Genomic DNA, 24,018 nt, shown 5'->3' on the forward strand with positions numbered 1-24,018 from the left:
GGCGAGTGCTGGGGGAGAGAGCGGCCTGCGCAGCAGCAGCAGCAGCGCTGCCCTGGGCTGTTCAGCTGTGCTGTTCTAGGAGGCAGGGTTTGAAAAGCACACGCTGGGCGGGGACGGGAAGGGCCCGGCACTGCATCTACAGCAAGGTGGCAGGGGTGTACCCGTGGGACGGGCAGGGGCTGGCCACGCTCACAGCTACAGTGGGCTGGAAGGCATGGCCAAAGGAAAAGGCCCAAGCATAAAATTAGCTCCCTCTCAGCAGCTCCAACAAACGAGAAGAAAGAAAACAGGAGAAATGCCCTGAACAGCTGAAATAGTGACCTAAATCTATACCAACCAACTCAAGACCTGAAAGGCGATTCTGTCGACAAGGCAGGCAGAGTTTAGGAAATCAAGTAGAAAGTACATGCCCTGACTATAGGTAAATACATGACCCGACAAAACTTTCTTCATTCGAGAAGAAAACAATACAGGCTACGAAGCTGCCAGAAATATTGTGCAATGCAATGGCAAAATACCGCATTTAAGATAAAAAGGGTGGACCAGTAGAAACAGAAGAAAAGTTTCGAAACTTTTTTTTTTTCCGCTTGTTTTTATTCCAAAATTTTAAAATAAAAAAAAAGGGGGGGGGTGCAAAAGATAAAAGAAGCTAAATAAAATATTATAAGGGAATTGAAAAGGCTGTTGTATTTTTTTTTTTTTGAGGTACTGGGATTGAACCCAGGATCTTGTATGTGGGAAGCAGGTGCTCAACCAATGAGCTACAGACGTTCCCTACCATTGCATTTTTAAAATCTCCATTTATAATGGATGACAGTGAGGGTTGCAAAACATCGTGAACATAATTAACAGCACCAAATAATGTATATGAATGTGGTTAGAAGGGGAAATTTTAGGTAGTATATATGTTACTAGAACAAAAATTTTTTTAAAAAACAAACCATAGGACTATATAACACAAACAGTAAACCCTAAGTAAATCACAGACTAAATAGTATAATTATAAAATATTCTTTCATCAATTGTAACAAATGTACACTAATGCAAGGTGTTAATAATGGGGGGATATATGGGAACTCTGTATTTTCTGCAAGATTTTTCTGTAAACCTGTAACTTCTCTATCAAAATTTTTTTAAAATCTCCATTTAAAGACAAAAGCAATGTTTCACAACAATGCAAGGTGTTGAAAGTGGGTGACATATGGGAAATGGGAGCCCTGTATGATGGTATGCACATTTATTTTGTAAGTTCACAACTTTTACTGTACACTTATTGTTTATGTATGTTCATGAATGATATACTTCAAAAAAGTTTATTTTAATAAAGATAAAAAACAAAATAAAACACCAGAGTCAATACTACAGAATTGAGAGGAATAATAAACCAAGAAAGGGCAAAAGAAAATACAATAAAGAAAAAGAAGATGAACTAGCAGATACAACAAATGGAAGGGAAACAATAACTAAAACTATAATAGAATCTTCGATTCAGCAGTTCTTCTAGGAATTTATCCTAAGAAAACAAGCAGAGATTCACACACAGAATTATATTTAAAAGTTTATAGCAACACTGATAATGATAGCAAAATTTGGAACTGGCCTGAGCCAGGATATTGTTAAATGAATTATGAGTACCAGTATATAGAAAAATACCCTGTAACTATTAGAGATCATATTTGAGAAGAATATATTCTTATATGGAAATATATGCAAAATATGCTCTAACCTTTTAAGACACTCAGGTATGTCCAAACATGGAAAAAGATCATTACTTCTGGGTAGGTGGTCTTCAGGTGATTTTCCCCCTACATACTCTTTTGTATTTTCCAAATTTTTTTTGGTCCTCTATTTTTAAAAGAGAAAAATATCCCAATAAATATTATTTTTTAAAAAGAAGAAAAAGAACCACAGGTGAATTCAAAATGCAGGTCCGAAAAAAAAAAAAAACAATTCCACTGAGGTCAAAGGCGGCTCCCATTACAAAGTCATCGGCCCAGACAAGTCTCCTTCCACTCAGGATTGGCATCTTACAGTTTGCCTCGTTTTACAACAACCCCAGCAGGCTTCTCAGGACCCTGAGAAAACAAGATCCCATTGCACAGTCATAGATTCATAGCATGTGCTTACACCTGTCTTCCTTTCCCTACACCAACATATTTCATTATTTTTTTAAATAACCTGTCAACCTCTAGAAATAAATATTAGGGTTACCTCGGTCTCAGGCATCATAATTCTAAAGTATGCATCCTGTATACTTTTAAGTTACTGCTTTCAGCCTTCAGACATTGAAAATAAGTAACACACTTGGATTATTTTTTAGGAGGTACCAGGGATTGAACCCAGGACTTCATAAATGGGAAAAAGGTGCTCAACCACTTGAGCTACATCTGCTCCCCAACACACTGTGATTTAATCATCCATTTTTCTTCCCAAACAGATTTAAAATTAATTCCCAACCCGCTCCCAAGAGTCCACAGTTGCCCGCCCTATTTTATGGACAGAAAAAGGGGTTACAAAAGGAAATCAGGGATTTGTAAATCACAAAGTAGGAAGAGATCTTCTTTTAAAAAATCTTCAGCTCAACAACTCTTCCGCTCAAAAATAAAAAGTAAAATAAAATAATTACCTGCTACATAACGTGCTTAAACTTCTACTAACATAAGGAGAGCTTGGAACCTAAGTGCTCCTGGGCTCCTCCATATCACCCCAAGCTCCAAGGAGATCAAGGCTGACTTGCAAAGCTCACCCATCCTCCCTCTGGAACACCCCTTCCACAGGAAAGGCATTTTCCCTCAGCTGTCAGCGCCCCGGCTGCGTCCACAGGCGGGTGGTGGTTTCTCTCACCTGTTAACTGTGCTTTAACAGCCACCCTTGAGGAACAGGAAGGCTCCTTCAGTTGAACAGATGGCAAAGGGCCAAACATGTGGCAGATTTTAGGAGGGGGTTGTTTGTTTGTTTGAAATGGAAAAAAAAAAAAAAATTCAGTGCTGAAAAAGTCCCTCTGCAAGCAAGGAAGTTGGAGGGAGGTGGGGCGTGGGAAAACACGAAACCCCTTCCCTCATTTCTGCCTCAAAAACACCAAGCTTTGTTTTGGGAGTGAGTTCATATAGCCCTCACTCTTAGAAACTAAACAAATGGAAAAATTCAGAAAAGTCTGGGCAGAGGTCAAATTTTTTAAAATTGTGGCCAACGGGGTCAGTGTTTTCTTACAGGCACGGGCCGCACTGGGAAAAATTTAAAAACCAACAATAACAAACCACCTACCAACTGCGAAACACACTGAGAAGAGAAAATTGGGTGCAAAATGTGGTCAAATGCCCAAAGGGCTCGCAGAGAACTCCAGGAACAGCCGTGCGTGTCTCTGTACGACGCCTCGGCGCTCATCAAGGGCACCCTGTCTGTACCGCGGCCCCACCCCCTCAGCCTCCCAGGCCAGTCTCTCCTCCTCAAGCTCATCCAACAAAACTGCACCCAGAATGACTGTCCCCCAAAGCCACGATTATCTCATTCCTCTGCTCAACACCCTTTAATGGCGGCTCCAAAATCCTAAGAGCAGTGAACGCTTTTTTGCCTGCTTTCAAGACTCTCCCTCTCCATAACCCAGCCCCAGCCTCAGAGCAAACTCCTAAGAGCAGCCTCCACGCAGGCCCTCTCAGCAGGTGCAAGTCCCAGGTCAACTCTTCACAGCTGTGGGACCTGGAACACCTCCGTGGCAGGAGGCTGAGTTTCCCAGGCGGACCTGACTCGAATCCCACCTCTACATCAAAATAGTTTGCATGGCTTGCGTAAGTCACTTTACTTTTCTGAGCCTCAATTTCCTCACTTGGAAATGGAGGCTAATACCACCTACCTCCATAGGATTGTTCTGAGAATAACCCAGAGTAAAGATGTACAGCCCGTGGCATGGAGCTCAGCCACTGAAACATTTTCCCTTTGTCTCTATAAACATGAGTTCCCTCATCTTGCAGCCTTGGTGTGACGAATAAATACTGGGGAAAGCACTTTGTAAATGGTCAAGTGCAACGTAAATAGCATGTGTTATGGCTGTGATTCCCATCACTACTGAGCTCACAATAGAAAATCTCTCCCAAATGTTCTTTCTCCCCCAGCCCTCTGGGGCCCTTCTCTGCCCACCCTAGGGTGCCATGGCCTCACCTTCTGACTCTCACGTGGCTGAGTGCCATCTTCCCTGTTTTTTTTTTACTTCCCTGACCCAAGTAAGGTCTTTTTTCTATAAACAAGACCATAACCTCCCTGGAAACCATGCACTATGGCTCCTGAATGTTCCCCCACATTCAAACTGTCCAGAACTCATGGCAGGTGCTCCTCAGATGCCATGGATGGCCAGGTACAATCAGTGGTGGTAGATGCTGCCCTTAAGGCCGAAATCCTGGAGCCAAATCGGGCCCACAGATATATTGTTTGGCTTGCACAATGATTTAAGCCTGAATTAGCTGACAACACTTAGAAATCAGATTTCACAATTCTGGAAGAGTCAACAAACTAGGTGTGCATTCCAGGGTGGCTGCTCTCTTGAAATGGAGCCCGCTCTCACCACTCTGCCCCAGGGCCACCTCTCCTGACACTCCCTGACACTGAGGCCAGCTCACCATTTAGCATCACATCTACACTGCTGGTTTACCTGGGGAAGAACTAAGACAAAAGGGAATTACATTTTACTCCTAAGTCTCTATATCAAAGGTTAAAAAATAAAAGATGCCCTAAAACAGATATATGTTTTCAGAAAAATGGGAAGGGAGCATGTTTCTTTGTGGAAGGGATAATTATTCTTATATGTTTATTAAACATGTGCAGAAGGTCTGTGTAGAAATTACCCCGGCGCTCCGTGCATTCAGGGTACAGGAGGCATCTGAGCTTGCTACCCTAATCATCTGCCCTTCAATTTCAAGTGGGTCTTTAAAGGAACCTTGCAGAATAATACATAAAGAGCTTTCCAGGGAAGCGGATTTGGCTCGACTAATAAAGCATCCTCCTACCACATGGGAGGTCCAGGGTTCAAACCAGAACCCCTTGACCCGTGTGGTGAGCTGGCCCTCATGCAGTGCTGATGCGCGCAAGGAGTGCCCTGCCATGCAGGGGTGTCCCCTGCATAGGGGAGCCCCACGCGCAAGGAGTGCGCCCCATAAGGAGAGTCGCCCTGAGTAAAAAAAGCACAGCCTGCCCAGGAGCGGCACCGCACACACAGAGAGCTGATGCAGCAAGATGATGGAACAAAAAAAGACACAGATTCCCGATGCCACTAACAAGAATGCAAGCGGACACAGAAGAACACACAGCGAATAGACACAGAGAGCAGACAACGGGGGGAAGGAGAGAGAAATAAAAAATAAATCTTTAAAAAAAAAAAAGCTTTCCAGATAACAGAGTTAGAACACAGAGTTTAACAATGAAAGTTCAGTGGATACTGGGGTATGTTTGTTTTCCTCTCCTCAACTCCAATAAAATGAATAGAGAAGGGTCCAGTGAAAATGCCTAAAAAACACACCCTGGGGCAACACTTCTTCCACCATCAGGATGTCTGAGCTCCCCCCTTCCACTTGCTGCCACTGTTTATCTCTGCCTTTTTTTAAAACCTCCTTTCTCTTGAATCTTGTTAATTCTGCCCTTTCACAGAAAAGCTCATCTTTCAGAAATTATCAGCCAATCAGGAGGCTCCTTTAGGTTAGGCCAGCAAACCACAAGCTGGAAATTTCCTTGGGGTCTGGGGACCTTGGCTGAAGTTTCCAACCTGTTGGAGGCTCAAAGGGCCCTTTCTGTGCTAGAGACACTCTTCCTGGGGTGGAGGGGAGAGACTGAGTATGTGCACACACGTGTATGCGGTTGACTGAAAAGAAGACAAGGGGTTGATGGATTCAAAGTGCCTGAAGGTTCAGGCCATCTTCTAAGAACTGGTGTCTTTAAACCACTTTCCTAAACGCTCCCTTTTCCAAGAGTCTGCAGTTGGTGGGCTCAGATCCTGAGTCGCCTTATTCCCAGTAATGGATGCCCTGGCTGAGAAATTCCTGCCAAAACACAGAAGCCACATTCACTTCCAAAATCCACTTACCACCATGCTCCCCATCAGACATGGTAGAGCACAGAGGGAAAGAACAGCCTTTGGAAGGAAGACAACTGACCAGGTGATTCTGTCTCTTATTAGCTCTGTGGGCATGCCTGCATCTCCCTAGGCCTCAGTCTCCTATCTGTGACATGGGGGTGATAATGCAATAATGCCTATCTCCTTGGGTTCTTATGAGTTTTAAATGAGGCAGCATCTGTGAAGCACCTCCATGGCAGTGCCTGGCACATGGAAGGCACCTCCTTAAATGCCAGCATTATTAGGCAACTCAGCACGGCACATGAGAGCCCTGCTCCAGATGCAGGCTGCTGGTTCAAGTCCTGGCTCCACCGCTTAGCAGTGGTAAAGTCTCCAGTCCTGTAGCGCCTCCCTCAGAGGGTGGTATGAGGGTTAAATGAATACAGGGCCTGCGGAGGTGCACACCCAATAATGAAAGTTGTAGTTCTTGTTCTTACTCTTGTTAGGTTATTTACTCTCAGTTTCTTCCTCATTGGTGTGTCTCGTTCCAGATCACGAAGCACTGGATACCTGAGTGTGTGGTGACTTAAGAGTATATTGACACAAGTAGCTGGAGGGCCCTTAGCGCTCACCAAGGGGGAAACCAGCACTTCCCAGATGCTGAGAGGGGTGTACTAGGCCACATGTGAGGTCACGTGGCATTAGGTCCCTCTGCCCCACGGGGTCTTCAGAATTACTCAGCGCCTACCTTCCCCGTCCCCAGACCCACTGAACAGCAGCCTCCAGGGTGCCTGCGAATCTGTATTTTTAGAAGCTCCCCAGGTGACTCTGAATATTAACCAGGGTTGAAAATTATCGCTGAACTGGGTCACAACACCAGCCCTAGCCTCTACCTCCTGCGCTTTGCGAACTGTATTTCCTACAAGAATATCAAAATCACACTTCAGATAGGGAGGAAACAGCCAGAGCAGGGAAGGAGCCTCCGCTTCCCTCCGCTGGCCTCCTTGGCTCCAGGCCCAGCTCCCCTCCCGGATCTGGAGATGGGCTGCAAAGTGAGCACCTCGACCACCCCCCTTCCCCCCCACAGCCCAGCGTTCACGCCCCACATCTTGTGTTAACAGCCGTTTGGTCAGCAGCTCCTCCGGGGATAACTGAGGCAAAACAGCTCAGCAGCCAGAAGTAATTTGCCCCAAGTATTGATCCTGCTTGGAAGTAAAACAATTAGTAGGTTTGATGACAGCCTGATACTTAAGAAATCATTTTTTAAAAAAGGAAAAAAAAAAGAGTTGCTTAAAAGAAGCCCTTTAACTCGGAAGGCAGTTCCATCCACCTTACAAATTCCATGTCTTCTGAATACACATCCATCTGTCACAGCAGGGAATCTTTTAACTAGCAAAAGAGCAAGAGAAGGAATTCAGATCTACACCACAGACTGTAGCAATAAAGCCTGTGCCGACTCAGCCTTTCCCTCCCCAGAAGCAGGAAAAAAAAATATCAAAGAATAATTTCAAAATCTTTTTATACAATTAAAGAAAGGGATCGGTGGGGGAAAGGGATCGGTGCAGAGATCAAAAAGTTTAAGGTTCGCTATTTTAAGCTCAAATATAAATCATGATAAGAAAGGACCAGAAGGTTTGATTTTATTTTTAAGATCTTATCCAGGCAGGAGCTGTATCTGGTGTTTGGGGTGGAGGGCAAACTGTCAAGCTAGCAAAATACTTTCCAGCCCTCACTCAGTCCCCAAAAGCAGCACTGGAGTTTTTGTCACATGCTTCCAGAATTTTATAATCTTGAATTATGGCCTTAAAAATAATTCCACTCTAATAAATCTCAGAGGACACCAATAATTAGCTGTGAGGCAAATTACAAAGAAAACCTGGCAAAATGTCAAAGACCTGTACCCAAGAGGGTAACAACAAAAAGAACGAGTTGAACAAAAGGACCAGCCAATTATGCACCAAAAAAAGTCAACTACAAACCAGTGAGGAGGGGCTCTACAAGAAATGTACATTCATCCTTTCCCAAAACTGCTTTTGTGAGGGGAAAAAACAAAAACCACTATTGCCAAATATTACTTTCCAGAAGTCTGACTTATACAAGGACCAATACGCAATTGTTTGTGGGAAAAAAGCAAAGAAAAATGGATAGAACTCTAACTGTGCATTATAAAAAGAGTTTCTTTGAGAGAACCATGGAAATCTTTGGCTTCTTGGCAATTTCAAGGTCTACACCTGTTTGAGTCCATCTGTGAGCATCAGGTAACTAAACAAGCGAGGATTGGGTTGGTTTTACCATTTCATTTCATCAGAGCACTACTATAATTTGGCTTGGACACCCTCAGGTTTTCTTTTCTTTTTCTCAAATCAGTGGGAAAAGTTTGTGGATGTTTATGTATGTCGATACATACATACACACACACATATTTATACACACACACATATTTATAAAATGTTTCTCCTCCTCCCCAAAAAGTCTGTTTACTTATTTTACGTATTAAGAGCTTATCACTAACATGCTTAAAACTTTCTAACAAACAAACACAAAGTGGGACACAAGCATTGTAACCACACTGCACCAGACTGCAATTTTCACTGCCTATTCTCTCTGTTGAGATGCCTAAGTTTTCTTTTTGCAGGCATGTGTGGTTAATTCCATGGGTCTTTTTCAATAAATACACTTTACAAATGTGAGCCAGGGGGTGTCTGTCAGCTGTAGGGAAACAAACCTCCTGCTGCAGCCGCTCCACCGGCAGAAGCTGGCAAAGCCACTTCCATGTATGGAAGTAAGCGAAAGCAGTAAAACCTCAGGCATGAGTCTGGACAGGGCTGGGGGTGGGAGCCCGCATTCCTCAAGGAAAAGCCACATCTTGGCCCAGAGGGATGGAGAACAGGAACCCATCTACCCTGCCCTTGCCAGGAGTCCACGGATTCTTTAGTAAAACTAATGGGAAGCCAGAAACAACGGGTGCAGCACCCCCAACAGCCAGGAAGGCACCCAGGAAGTGGAGGCTGGTCCACGCCCAGGGCATGGGTGGAAGGAGCACTGGCCGAGGAGGCCAGGAGCCAAGCCCCGAAAATGAATTCCCCGTGGTGCACACGCAGCTCAGACATCACTGACCTCAGCGTGCTGGAATGCAGAATTCGCCACAATTTGCCATCACCATTGCTCCCCGCAGTCTGAGCGACTCGTGGCTGCGACTGAAAGGACAAATTGCCCCTTCCTGCCTGGGCTAGCTGGGGATTGCAGAGACATTTAGGTCAAACTGTGGGGCTAGTCAGACCGATGAGGGCTGGAGCCCTGGAGCTTCCGGTTCCCCTGCGTAAAAGCACTTCACTGCTGTGTGCCTCCGTTTCCTCTCCCGTAAAGGGGAGAAAATAACTGCAGTGCCCCCCGACGGGTCGTCGTGTGAACACCACGGTGCCGGGCCCAGCCCACGGCAAACGCTATAGAATGTTCAGGAGGATGGTTAACGATACTGAAGTGAAGACACTGCCTAATGGAGATGGGGTGCACCCTCTCAATGGACCAGTCCAAGTGAGAGTTTTCCAGTCGTTCTACATTCCTGTCCTATTCCACTGCTCTCCCCTTCCTGAAGCGCTTTCCTCCCTGGGCCTCAGTGGCCCTCCTCGCGCCCCTCTCCGTTCCTATTCCTCTGTTGTCCCAGGCTCTGGGCCCCTTCTCCCCCTCACATGCTGCTGCTCCCCAGGACCCTCCCCTCGGGCTGCCGCCCTCCCTCTCCTCACTCTCCCTGGGATCTCAATTCGGTTGAAGAGAAGGATTCACTGATGAGTCCTGGGGCTCTCTCTGGCCAGAACTTACCTCTCCACAGAGCTTTAGTCAAGGCACAGACAGTGGCCATCTCCATGTGTTGCCCTCACCAATCCCCAAAACAAACCCCCTCCTGTTTCTCCCGTCTCAGATGGTGACACCACGACCCACAAACCTGGCCACACCTTGAGCAAACTATTCAACTTCTCTAAGAGTTAGTGTCCTCATGTATAAATGAGGTCACTGAAGAGTACCCACCTCACGGATGGTATGACAATCCAATGAGATAAAACATGGAGAGCACTTAACGTGGTCCCTGGCACCCAGCATCAGTAAAAGGAAGCTATTATCAGTGATTCTGGTACGTGACACGCTTCGAGCTCAAGAAACGTCTGAGCAGTTCCCTGAAGCCCAAATGAATGCCATGACACACACCCAAAAATAAGCAGGACACGGCACCGCAGATCCAGCACGTCCTGCCCACCTCTGGGCACCGTTTCTAATGAACGTAAGAAAAGGATCCACTTCTTTATCATCTCATCCCATCCAACAGTAAACCTGTTGGGACTCTGCAGCCAGGAGCAACCTTCCCAACCTATTTTGAGCTCTAACCATAATGAGTTATAAATTACCAGCCCACAGAGAAGTCACACTCCCCAGAGAGCACTCTAAAGGGCCCAGAGGTCAGGAATCCAGCGGGCAGTGGGATGACCAGGCCTCCTCCCAGTCACCAGGCACCGTGGTCTAGCACCACATCTCTTACTGTAGAGCAGACTACAAATCACAGCTCCAGGGAGACCTGTCCTGGGTTCCAGAAAGTATTTTAAAGCACACTAAGATGGTTCACTAACACGAATTGGGGAAGTGTTTGTGGTTCAAGCAACTGAGCTCCCACCCACCACATGGGAGGTCCATGGTTCGGTTCCCCATGCCTCCTAAAGACAGCAAGCTGGCACAATGGGTGGGCATGGCAAGCTGACATAACAAGATGATGCAACAAGAGACACAAGAAGAAAAACATAATGCGAGACACAACAAGGAGCAGAGGTTCCCAGTGCCTCCTGAAGAAGAAAAGACAACAAGCTGAAATGACGGGTAAGCACAGCAAGCTGACGCAACAAGAGACACAAGAAGAAAAACATAATGAGAGACACAATGAAGCAAGGAACGGAAGTGGCTCAAGCAATTAGGCACCTCCCTCCCATGTCAGAGGTTCCAGGTTCAGTTCCCAGTGCCTCCTAAAGAAACAAGGGAGATGAACAGACACAGCAAATGCAAACAATGAGGAGGTGGGAAGAAAAAAATAAATAATAAAAATAAATCTTTAAAAAAAAAACCTGGCCTTAGAAACAATTCCCACTAAGTTCCAAAGCATCTAAATCTGCTAGTACAATAGCGGGTCTGACCCAGCAGCACCCTTTCCAAACTCTCAAGCCCCAGGATGAGTATGTATCCAGTGCCGCCCTGTACCGACTGTGCTTTTCTCATACTCTGGCTTCTATTCTCAAAGCACTGGGGCAAGTTCCCGTGACCCCAGGTCCCGGGGCTGAGTGCCAGGTGTCCAGGTCGTGGCTATCCCTCAACACGGGAAGCGCTAGCTGCCAGGACAGGGATAAGGTGCGTCCTCTCCCTTCCCCGCTGGCCAACGAGGAAAAAATAAGGTAGCTGCCAAGTCTCCCGAGTGGAATCCCTCTTTAGCACTTCTGAGACTCATCAGCCTGGACGCACAGACTGAAGCACCTGGCGCTTTTGAAATTCTGTTCTTTACAGTCCGCATAGTTCAGCCCTGGTAATCCCCTTCTGAAGTGCTCTGTGCTGTTGTTCAGTGAGGGAGTGTGTTTGTTTTTGCAGCCACCGAGTTACAGCCACTTGAGGCTTTCCACCTAGGAGGTCTGACCAGCGTTCCCAGCCTGACCCTGGCCCTTCCCAGGAAAGGGCTCTGCTCTCAGGAACAGGCTCCAGGAATGGGGAAAATGGCATTGCTCTCTAGAAGCCACGGGGCATAAAAGGGCACGCATCTGCCTCTTTCAGGATGCTTCTCTCTTTTCTACAAGCAAGATCTGGCGATGTCTTACAGGCATTGGCTGTACTAAATATTGGCTGAACTTTTTTGAAGAACTACCAGGAAAAATGTCAAGGAATACCACTAACCCAAGAAGGAGGAGGCCTGGAACCTACAGGCTGGTCAGCCCTGGGGCTGCCTCTTCTCTGGATCTCAGTTTTCTCATCTGTAAAGGAAGGAGGTTGTTACCTAATCTCCTCTCCAGTTTAGTGACCTCATTGCCCAATACAACGGTAATAAGGACATTTGCTCTTATGATTATGGCACAATTACAATGAAGAGTCTACTGTCTCTGTTTAATCAAGCCTAAGGGCCCTTTGAGACTCAACTTCTATTGCTGGAATTCCACCTGAATCCTGCCAACCCTTCACATCTCAGTCCAAGCCATTCATTCATTCCTTCTCTCAATAAATATTCACTGAGTACCTGAGATGGGCCAAATGCCTGCATCCTCAAAGAACTTTCCGGTCTGGTAGAATAGTCACCATCTCCTGACCAACTACTGAGTGCCAAACTGCACTAAGGGCTTTTTAAAGATTTATTTATTTGTTTCTCTCCTCCCCACACCCCAGTTGTCTTTTCTCTGTGTCCATTCGCTGCGTGTTCTTCTGTGACCACTTCTATCCTTATCAGCGGCACCGGGAACCTGTGTTTTTGTTGCATCATCTTGCTGTGTCATTTCTCCGTTTGTGCAGCGCCATTCTTGGGCACATTGCACTTTCTTTCGCACTGGACGGCTCTCCTTACGGGGCACACTCCTTGCGCGTGGGGCTCCCCTACGCGGGGGACACCACTGCGTGGCAGGGCACTCCTTGCGCGCATCAGCACTGCACATGGGCCAGCTACACACGGGTCAAGGAGGCCCAGGGTTTGAACCGTGGACCTCCCATGTGGTAGGCGGATGCCCTAACCACTGGGCCAAGTCCCCTTCCCACTAAGGGCTTTTTATATTATCATCACCTCAAACGTCCACCGTAACCCTACAAGTGGCACTACTATCATTCTCATTGCACAGATGGGGAAACTGAGACTCAGAAAGAGATCACAAAGCCAGAAAGCGAGAGAGATGGAGCTGAACTCAGCGATCCACCTGAGGCCAGCCTCCCAGGCCAGCCTCCCAGGCTACCGCCTGAGCAGGTCACACCACTCTCGTTTCTCAGTTCCCACTGGCAACCCGGCCCTTTTAGAACCAATATGCAGGCATCATCCTTCAGAGACATTACATTCATGTATGTATATATTTCACGCCGTATCTCCCCAGCTATGCCTCTGAGAGCAGGGACTTAGTCATTTATTTCTCTGCATCCTGACACTGCTGAGGCAAATGAGGCGCTCAGTCTACATGGGAGTGACAGGTGGTGGTGGTTGTTTTTTCATTACAAACTTTACTTACTTCTACTGATTTTTATTACAAACTTGATTTCTGTAATATGAAAATATACTGAGGGAGAAACCCAGTTTGGAAACTTTTTAGTCTCTGACATCATTCCCTTCCCCCCACTACCAAAGAGTAGCAGGAAATTCCTACAGGACTGTCCTTTTCTTTGACAAACAGATGCCACCAGCCCACAGTATCTTCTTTGTGGCAATGCTCTAAGTAAGCGTATAGAAAATGCATTTCTGCAGCCTGGCCCAGGATAATATTCTTTGGTTTGCGTTTGGCTGCCATGGTACAAATAGCATCTGTTTCTTACTCTGTGGCACGTCTGGAATCCAGATCTCCTTTCTCACTGCAAACCCAAACCTCCCAAAGAGGCTACTATCACCTCGCAAACAGACCCCTGCAGCCTGCTTCCCAGAAACGCCATGCCACGCACAAACTCGTTCCCCACGTCGGCATCACCTAAAATGCGTTTTCCAGGTCATGTGCCAAAGCGACTTTTGTTGTCCTTATAAAAGGTAAACGGGTTCACACCGAGCAGTGGGAACCTCTATCACCCATCAGTTTTCAGCCGTGCCTCGTCTCTCCCCATCCCATACTTACTCTCCAGCTAGATCAAATGAACTTTCTCCTTCTCAACTTTCCCCTCCCTACCCAAATGGTTATTTATATCTAGGGTATCTTTCTTAATCCACTGGAGTTCCCTCCCTCACTTTAAAAGGTCGCTGTCAAGTTATTCTTTCCGAAAGCTTTCTGGGAGTAGGAGGCTGCGAGCTTACTCTTTCCCACAGTGCGCCTTTGCTTGATTAGACAGTGACGAACAAGGTCGGCATCTTCTGCAAATGCCACTACACTGCCAACCAGAACACAAGGCAGGGGACTGACACTCAAACAAAGCACTCAGAAAACAGAGGCAAGCTCTTTCAGGCAAGAGCCACATCATGTTCTTCACATATATTTATATTTCATTTCAAAAGTGAGTACAGGGAAGCGGATTTGGCTCAACTGATAGAGCATCCGCCTACCACATGAGCGGTCCAAGGTTCAAACCCCGGGCCTCCTGACCCGTGTGGAGCTGGCCCACGCGCAGTGCTGATGTGCGCAAGGAGTGCCCTGCCACGCAGGGGTGTCTCCCATGTAGGGGAGCCCCACACGCAAGGAGTGCACTCCATAAGGAGAGCCGCCCCACGCAAAAAAAGTGCAGCCTGCCCAGGAGGGTGCCACACACATGGAGAGCTGACGCAGCAAGATGACACAACAAAAAGAGACATGGATTCCCGGTGCCGCTGACAAGAATATAAGCAGACACAAAAGAACACACAGCAAATGGCACAGAAAGCTGACAACGGGGGGGAAGGGGAGAGAAATTTAAAAAATAAAATAAATAAATTTTTTAAAAAGTGAGTACTGGGGAGCAGATGTAGCTAAAGCGGTTGAGTGCCTGCTTCCCACACAGGAGGTCCCAGGTTCAGTCTCCAGTACCTCCTTAAAAAATAATAATAAGCAAACAAATGAAAATGCCAACTCAGGGGAGCCCAAGTGGCTCAGGGGTTGACATCAGCTTCCCTGAGAGGTCCCGGGTTCAATCCCCAGCCCTCCACCTCAAAAAAAAAAAGGGGCTATATCCAGCACATCGGGAAATCAGAGACCCACCAGCCATAGTCGCCACCACTAACAGAACAACAATAAGCAATTTAGGGTATTTACTTCCAATCTTGCTTCTTATACATCTGTTTAGTGTAATCATAGTATATGTATAGTTTGGAAACTTGTGTTTTTATATCTTACGCATAGTTCTATGATCCAACAAAGACTATTACCTCCATTTTAATAGCTGCTCAACATGATTGTGAGTACAACACTGTGATTTACTTAATCATCCACGATGGTTGGACACGCGTTAGGGGATTTCCAATGTCTCACTGTTATATACAGCTATAAAGAGCACCTTCAGTGCCGCTGACACCAACAGAAGCAGACAAAGAAGAACACGCAGCAAACAGACACAGAGAACAGACAACCGGGGTGGGGGGGAGGGGAGAGAAATAAATAAATAAATCTTTTTTTAAAAAAAAAAGAGCACCTTCAGGGAAGTGGATGTGGCTCAAGCGGCTGAGCTCCTGCCTACCGCACAGGAGATCCCAGGTTTGCTTCCTGGTGCCTCCTAAAGAAGATGAGCAAGACAGCGAGCTGGCATGACAGGCAGGCAGGCAAGCTGATGCAGTAAGATGACGCAACAAGAGACACAGGAAAACATAATGAGAGCCACAACAAACACAGGAAGCAGAGGAGGCTCCTCCCTCCCACACTGGAGGTCCGTGGTTCGGTTCCCAGTGCCAACTAAAAAAAAAAAAATGACCAGCACACAACAGACAGACACAGCAAATGCAAAGAACGAGGGAATGGGGAGGATAAAATAAATCTTAAATTTTTGTTCTGACCTATTAGGCAAGGTAAGCTTTCTAAATTTACTCTATATTCATGACCAATAGTTCAGAAAAACCCTTACTTCTAAACCCGCATAAATTCTTTTTCCATCCTTAAATCAAGTCCTCTTTTAAGGTTCACTGGATCTTGCAAAGTTTGCCTTTCATAATTTCTCTCATCTTTTTATTATTGAATAAACATTCCCATAGCAACCCTTTGAATTTTCATAAACGACCTGCCTACAGGAACCTGCAACCCAAAGATTTATAAAAGATTTCTCAGCTGCCTCATTCAGAAAAGAAAAAGGAACTTTGAAGTGAAGAGGGAAGGGCTGCATGTGATATTGGGTAGGAAGACTTTTGATGTAATATCTGTACCTTTTTCTCAAAGCAACAGATAAATTCTTCACAAGTTATACAGGAGTTTTTCTAAGTGGAAGAAATCACATTTTGAACATCTCTTAGGAGCTCCCAACTTAAAACAATCTGGAATATGGCCTAATAAAACGAAGATCTTTCTATAATGAAAATAATAGTCCCTTAATTTATCTGCTTTATAGCTTTGGATTTGGGGGGATGGTGGATTTTTTAAAAGTACAGCACACTTTATTAAATAAAAACCTATAGTCAACACAAGTTGCCTAATACTAGTTGTCACAAAAGGTCCTGCATAATACAAGTGCACCAGCATGGGGAAATCCTTTGTCCCTTTATAAATCCAAATGCTCTTGGAAGGGAAGACTGACAGCTATAGAGAATGAACCTCTTAATTTATCCAAATGGCAGGGCACAGCAGTAGGAATTTCACAGACACTGTCTTCTCATTGCTTTATGTCAGTCCTATAGGGGGCCCGCTCAGAAGACAGGGAAAACTGCTTTCAAAGGTCTCCTTAGTCCACCAGCCTCAGCGAGCATGTCAGCGTGAGCCATTTTCCTTCTAAGGATAGTGGTGGTTTGGGGGATTCTGTTCCTTGTCTCTATCTGCACTGGGCTGATTATCAAGGCAGACATCATACAACATTATGGTAGCACGAGGCAATGACATTTCTAGTCTTTATCCACCCGAGACAGGAAAATCAGCACCTGTTGGGGCAGCCAAAAACATGAATGAGACTCATTTAAAAGGTTTGGTTTTGGAAAAGAAAAAAAAAAAGCGTGCGTGTCTATGAGTACCAAGGGCGCGCACACACACACACACAAGCTTGTACATGTTCAGAAGACCTTTGGAGAGGCACGGGGGGAACTGGTAATGGTGGTGGCTGAAGCCAACTGCAGTCAGCATCAGAAGTAAGACTCTCCCTTTGTTTTATTTGAAATTTTTTGACAAGGGAAAGCAGTACCTTTTCAGAAAATAAAAGTTAATTGAAAATGATAAATCTAGTTGGGTAAAAACTATTTAAGCATATACATTTATATGTGCAGAATACGCATATTCTTTATCTGGAAGAATATGTAAGACACTATTAATGGGTTTTCTTTGGAAAGAAGATTACTTTTAAAATTTAAAAATGAAATATTGGCTTTCTCTTGCAAATGGAAAAGGTTAATAAGTGGAAATAAATAGTGTATTAAATCTATGCTGAGCAAAGGAGTACAAATAAAAGGCTTTTTAATGTAAAGAGCAGCGATAAAACCATGATTCATGCTGTATATTCACGCAGACCCCTCTCTCCTCGGGAGGGGGTAAGCAGGCATGCATGTTTTGTTCAAGGAATCTAAATTCGCCTGGAAACAATCGACTCTGTGGCAGTATCAACTGTAAAATGGACCCAGATGATCTCAGGGAGGAAAAAAAAAGACATTAACTGAAGCTTCACAGGAAGGCTGTGCTTCAAAAAGCACTTCAAAACCAGAGCATGCCACCAGTCTCTGCAAATTAACGCTTTCCACAAATCCAAATGAAAGAGAATACGTTCAAGAGGTATTAAGTAGTAGTTTGCTCTTAAGAACATTTGTATGAGCTTAAAACAACGCATCCAGAGGATAAAGCCAGGAACCTTCTACAAATTCAGGGGAAGTGATTTTCATCCCCTAGGAAAAGTGTTTTAAGGCATTTAATTCCAATTCATCCTCATGCCTAATATTTGAAATGTCAGAATTCTTATGGGTCAAGCTGCAAAATGTATAACAGATTCATGCATAATCATAAATGGGCAAATGCACTTGGGTAAGCAAACAAATCCATTATAAACTAAGGTAAACTTTTCAAAATAAAAGCCGCACTGAAGAGTCCTAAAAAAGTCGAATCCTAAGAAAAACAAACCCACATAAGAATCCGGGGTTGCTGTGTAGCTAGTTATTATGACTGATTTTGAAACAAAATGCCACACTTAATTAGCCAGCCCAATTCTCATCCAGCAGGTGGTAGAGGAAATGGCATTAAGAAAAAGACTCCCCCAGGCTCTATTACTGCCCCAACAAGCAGGCAGGGGAAGCAGGCAGGGGGAGGCGGGTGTTGGGGGGGGGGGGGAAGGCAGTCACTGACTATGACCACAGAGCCACCAGGAAGCGCAGGACCTGGCCTCCTGCACAAACGGTCGCTCTCACCCCACATGGCCCGCTCTCACCCCACATGGCCCGTCGGGGAGTGTCAGGGTGCATCTGGCCACAGCTTTACTGCAGGGTCTTCCACAGGAAACCAATGCGCCAACACCGCGCACACGCCCAGGGTGACACTGACACGGAGCCTCTTCCTTTCAGGTATGAATTACACCCGAGAGAGAAAATGTGCTCCTAAGATCATCTAACCACAGTCAGTGATTTCATGACTGGCAAACAGCAAATGGAAAGAGTGGAGATTTTCAAAAGGGCAAAAAGGGGGAGATTCTGCAAATTACAGATTCATGAACTTGACCTCAACCCTTAACCAGATCCTACTGTTTATTACAGTTACTAATACACACACACTCGGGAGAAGTGAGTGACCAATCAATCACTTGGGTGAAACTTGTGTTTCACCAAACACAAGTCACTAAAGACTATCTTTCCTCACTTGAGAGGGAAGCAGTAAACATCTATTAATAAGTTACAGCAAGATACCTGTTAGGGTCTCCTGTGACAAACACGTTAAGCAGGCAGATATAAGATTAGCTGGACTTGAAGTTGGGTGAACAACTATTAGCATGGAGGGTGGTACCTACCGGTGTGCCCTGAGACTCCATCTATTCAACACTTTTGATCAACTGTCCATAAAGATCTGGAAGGGCTCATATAATTCAAAGCTAGAAAGGGACTACAATTATTGTGGATGACCATAGCTGCTACAGAACATTTTCAACAGACTGCAAAAACTGATCAAATCTAAACACACTGGGGAAACCGACTTTGGCCCAGTGGTTAGGGCGTCGGTCTACCACATGGGAGGCCCGCGGTTCAAGCCCCGGGCCTCCTTGACCCGTGTGGAGCTGGCCCATGTGCAGTGCTGATGCGCGCAAGGAGTGCCATGCCACACAGGGGTGTCCCCCGCGTAGGGGAGCCCCACGCGCAAGGAGTGCACCCATAGGGAGAGCCGCCCAGCGCGAAGGAGGGAGCAGCCTGCCGAGGAATGGCGCAGCCCACATTTCCCGTGCCGCTGACGACAACAGAAGCGGACAAAGAAACAAGACGCAGCAAAAAGACACAGAAAACAGACAACCGGGGGAGGGGAGGGGAATTAAATAAATAAAAATAAATAAATCTTTAAAAAAAAAAAAAAAAAAATCTAAACACACTAATTCTTATAAATGATAGGAAATAAGATTTTGTTGTATCTTCTTTGTTCAGGTATAAAGTTGGTGGAAAGACTTTGGAGTTTTGGTTGACAAAAGGTGTATGAGTCAACACAGTGTGATGGGACTGTTGGAAAAGCTAATGCAATCTTAAGCTATCATAGTGTAAGCCTAGATAATATCCAGAACAAAAGAGCAGATAGGCTTAAATCCTGTGCTTTAAGAGAGGTCCCAGACAAACTTGGAGAGAGCTCAGAAATGAATGGCCAGGATGGTGAGAATACTTCACCATCTCTCTGTGCTGCTTGTCCCTGTGGGCAGGCTGTTCCTCATAGCAGTGGAAGGGCCACCTGCTCCTCAGGGTTTGCTTCCTGTCCTTTCAGCTGAAGGAGGCCAGCTTGGGCCACATGTCCATCCTGGAACCAGCCACCTGGCCAGGACGTGTGGTACTCTGCTTGGACAAACCTGAGTCACATCCACACCTGTACAGCTGAGAATGGGAGGTCCCCACTAGGTTCCTGGTACCTCCCCCAAAAAACAACAAAAAAACAAACTACAAGCAAAACAAACAAAAAACCAACTCAGGGAAGCCAATGTGGCTCAGTGGTTGAGTGCTGGCTTCCCACATACAAGGTCCCGGGGCCAATCCCAAACCACTGGCACCTCAAAAAAAAACACTAAGGAAAAGATGGGAGGGGAAAAGATGAATTAAGAGACTTAAAGAGACATAGCCAAGGGATCTGAGGTAGAGAAAGAGAGTGATCGCCTCTCTCCCACTCCAGAAGGTCCCAGCATTGGTTCCTTGAGCCACCTAATGATACTATAAGCAGACACAGAAGAACACACAAAGAATGGACACCGACAGCAGACAACGGGGTAATGGGGGGAGGGCGGGTATAGAAATAAAGCTAAATAAATAAATAAATATTTTTTTAAAAAAGAGACATAGCCATTGAATGAAGTATATAGACCTTATCTGGAATCAAAGAAACTAACTGTAAAAAAATTATGCAACAATTGGGAAATTAAACTCTAAATGGATATTTGCTGCTATTGAGGAATTATTCGATTTTTTAAAAAAGTATGAAAATGATACTGCAGTTGTGTTTTTTAAAAGAGTTCTTATATTTTAGAGAAACTTAGTGAAATGTCTATAAAGGAAATGATATGCTGCCCGGGATTGGTTTCAAAATTATCCATTGGGGGAGGGGGCTGGATAGGGGTATAAGTGAACAAGTATCCATGAGTTGATGATTGCTATATCTAGGTATTGAGTACAAAGGAGTTCACTGTACTATTTTCCCTACCTGTGTGATGTTTGAGGTTTTTCATAATAAAATGCTAAAATAAATAAACAGAAGGGGAAATATGGAAAATATGCACAGACCTCTCTCCCTTACCCAATCCTGGCTTAAAATATAAAATAGGATCCATTCAGTAAAACTGAGTACCCTATTAGTCAGAGATGGCCTAGAATTTAACCAATTTTCAGATATTAACAAATCGATATGTCATCAAATCAATAACTGACAATAGTTGTTGCTGCCCTAATAAGGAACTGCAGAGAAGCCAGTGTACATGTTTGGCTAGTGGGTAGTGGGGAATGGTACAAAGAAGTCAAAAAGGCAGAGAATTCCCTCTCCTATAATCTGAACCATAAAATGTGGAATGAAATACTCAAGGGCCTGGGGAAACATTTAAATGGCACTTACTATGTACAAGACACTATTTAAATACTTGTCAAATATTAACTCATTTAATCCTATACAGGATTAAACAACCCTATACAGGTACAATTATCTCCATTTTACTGACCAGGAAAGCTGAGCCACAGAAGTCAAATAATTTACCCCTGAGACACACTACTAGGAAGTGACAGAGCCAGGATTCCAACCCAGGAAATCTGGGTCCAGAGTTCATAATCTTATCCACCATTCAATGTAGATTAAATGTTCATTTAAAATAATGGAGTATTTTTGAAGGTTCATGGGTATAAAGGATTTTTTAAGTTGCAATCAAGAATACCACCAAAGATGAAAAATGCTGTGCTCACATCCACATTCACAGCCATTCAGAGCTCAGAGGTCACACTGTGATTTTTCTCTACTGCACGCTCTTCTGCCCAGTCTTTATATTTCACATCAAACCCTGAAAAATGAGTACCAGATGAAATGGCTGTGCTGTAAGCCACCACGATCAAAAGAAAACTGTCCTGACCCGATCACATTTAAAAGGAAAAAAGATGTCTTCTGATTTTAAACAGACTAAATCCATTCAGATTTGTATCCCAAGGATATTGACCAAAAAAGACAAATAAAAAAACTATAAAACCAATTCATCTGGATAAAATTCTCCTAAGAAAAGGAAGAGAAACTCTATCCCTAGAACAGCAAAAGCCACTACACCCTCTTTTATGACTATTCAACAATGATCTAAGATAAAAGCAACATTAACTATAGAAATGTTACTTGAATTTACTTGTAATTGGTGTCTATGGCAAAGTGCCCCCCTCAAAAAAAAAAAAAAGTAATAGAAAGGAACGCTGAACTTTAAGCCTTAAGTTGTTTTTTTTTAAAGGATTTTCTGATGTGTAGTTTATACAAAAATACATTGTATATCTGGTCCAAGAGTAATGACCAGCAAGCAGCAGAAAATTTATGTTTGCTTTTAATCACAGATGCCATAGAACTAAAGTTTCCATTACAGAGTTTCACTCCAGAATAACAGCACTCAAGCAACTTTCAATTACTATACTTCTTACTTGTCATAAAGCAGAAAGCACATGTTTGAGATTTCACTGGAAGTTAGAACAGCAGTTTCTGAAAACCTCATAAAAGGGAGGACTGATTTAGCCCTAGGATCTCGGCAGGATACCTGAAGTTCAATTTTGTATTTGAACAAAAGCACTAAAGCAGCCTGCAGGCTTTGCATAGGATGAAGGGAGTTGGGGGTACTTCACTGGCAGAACTTAAAAAAAAAAAAAGCCCAAATCATTAAAGCGCCCTTAGAAACGAGCCCTGCAGAAGGCAGGAACAGGAAAGAGGTTTGGGCTCTTCTGTCTACCAAGCAATATCACATTTTAAGCAGTTTTAAACTATTCCTATCTCATTTCCGAGTGGTCTATGCATACCCAGAGTGAATCCATACCAAATTCCATTTGTTGGAAAAAGAATTTGCAGTGTTCGCCTTTTCCATGGAGAATGCTTGACGTGAACATTTGTAAGATAAAATTTCATGAACAGAAAGGACTACGCTGAATTTAAGAGAGTTCAGCTCAGCTCTGTCATCCAACTCCGTGACCCTGATCTAATAATTGGTTTTCTTTGCTTCAATTCTCCAACTCTAACATACTTTAAAAGGTTAAAGAGCTTAATATCTATTGATGACTACTTGCCGGAAAAGTAATATGCATGCATTTTGAGTTTCTTAGAAGAAAGATGCTAGAGAGAAGCAAGATATTTATGACATAAAAAAGCATGAAAAGATAGGTCTGCAGATAAAAGACCAAAAAAAAAGGACTGAGATTTTTAATATTTCAAAAACAGGAGAGTAAAACCTTTTCCTGTTTTTGAGTTAGAATTACATACAGAGCAATGCAGTTTCATGAGAAGCTGCTGGCACTCTCTCAGCTAGGATATCAATTTGCTAATTTAAGTGTTCTTTAAAGCACTCATTAAGAAACAAAAACAAACAAAAACACCCATATACTGCATTGAGGACAATTACGCAGTTCAGTTAAGGACAAACTTTAATAATATTAAAGTTAAAAGCAAGCTACGCAATAGGAGAAAAGTACGGGTTAGGACTTACCAGATGCAAAAACTCGCACATTTTCAAGTCACATGCCTATTTTCTATGATCAGATTATCTAACCCTTGCCCTCTCAACCCCAATCACCTTCCCCTCCCCTTGGCTGGTTCCTGTCCTCATGGAGCTTACAGTCTAATGGAAGAGGGTAAACAAACAAAAGCTAAGCACCAGGACAGAGGTAATCAAGGGATCTGTGGAAGCTCAAAGAAACATTCCACCTAGGAAAAAAGACGGTTTCCTAGAATATGGACACCAGGGCTGAGTTTAGAAATTCCGAACTCAGCAAGGCAAGAGAAGAAAGAGTACACTGCAAATTTTGGATATGCAAGTCCAGCAGAGTTCAGGAACCCAGGTGAGAGATACTGGAGATAGTCTGGGACCATGCTCCAGAGTTTGGACTTGACCCTAAGGTCAGGAAGAAATACTGAAGATCTGTAAGCAGGAGAATGCCATGATCAGAGTTGTGTTTCTGTACTTGTCATTCTGTTCTAGAAAGAGTCTAGAGCAGAGCTGCCCGAGGTGGGATCTGCAGACCAGTGTGTGCCCATGAGATGTTTGTTACTGATCTATAACAAGGTAAGCATTTAGAAACTTTTAATGACAGTTTAAAATTACAGCAATATCCAAGTTTAGGATCAGTGGACTGACTCATCTGCTGGACAGAATTTGTGCACTGTCAACTCACAGGATGAGTCATGTATGGCCCAAGCTGCATAACAGTCATGTTTAGTGGGGCCATGGAGATATGTGTGACAGACTGGAAATTAAAAACAAAATCAAAAACAAAAATAGGGCAGTGAAATTTTTCTAAACTATTCCAAACTGGT

General features: G+C 44.3%; 1 protein-coding gene across 1 annotated transcript in view; it reads right to left on the reverse strand.

The window, feature by feature from the left end:
• Positions 1-24,018, reverse strand: part of NXN (nucleoredoxin) — a 168,384-nt gene that overhangs the window by 136,108 nt on the left and 8,258 nt on the right. The gene's annotated exons all lie outside the window — the stretch shown is intronic.

The sequence above is a fragment of the Dasypus novemcinctus genome, chromosome 21, assembly GCF_030445035.2.
Source record: "Dasypus novemcinctus isolate mDasNov1 chromosome 21, mDasNov1.1.hap2, whole genome shotgun sequence".
NCBI lineage: Eukaryota > Metazoa > Chordata > Mammalia > Cingulata > Dasypodidae > Dasypus > Dasypus novemcinctus.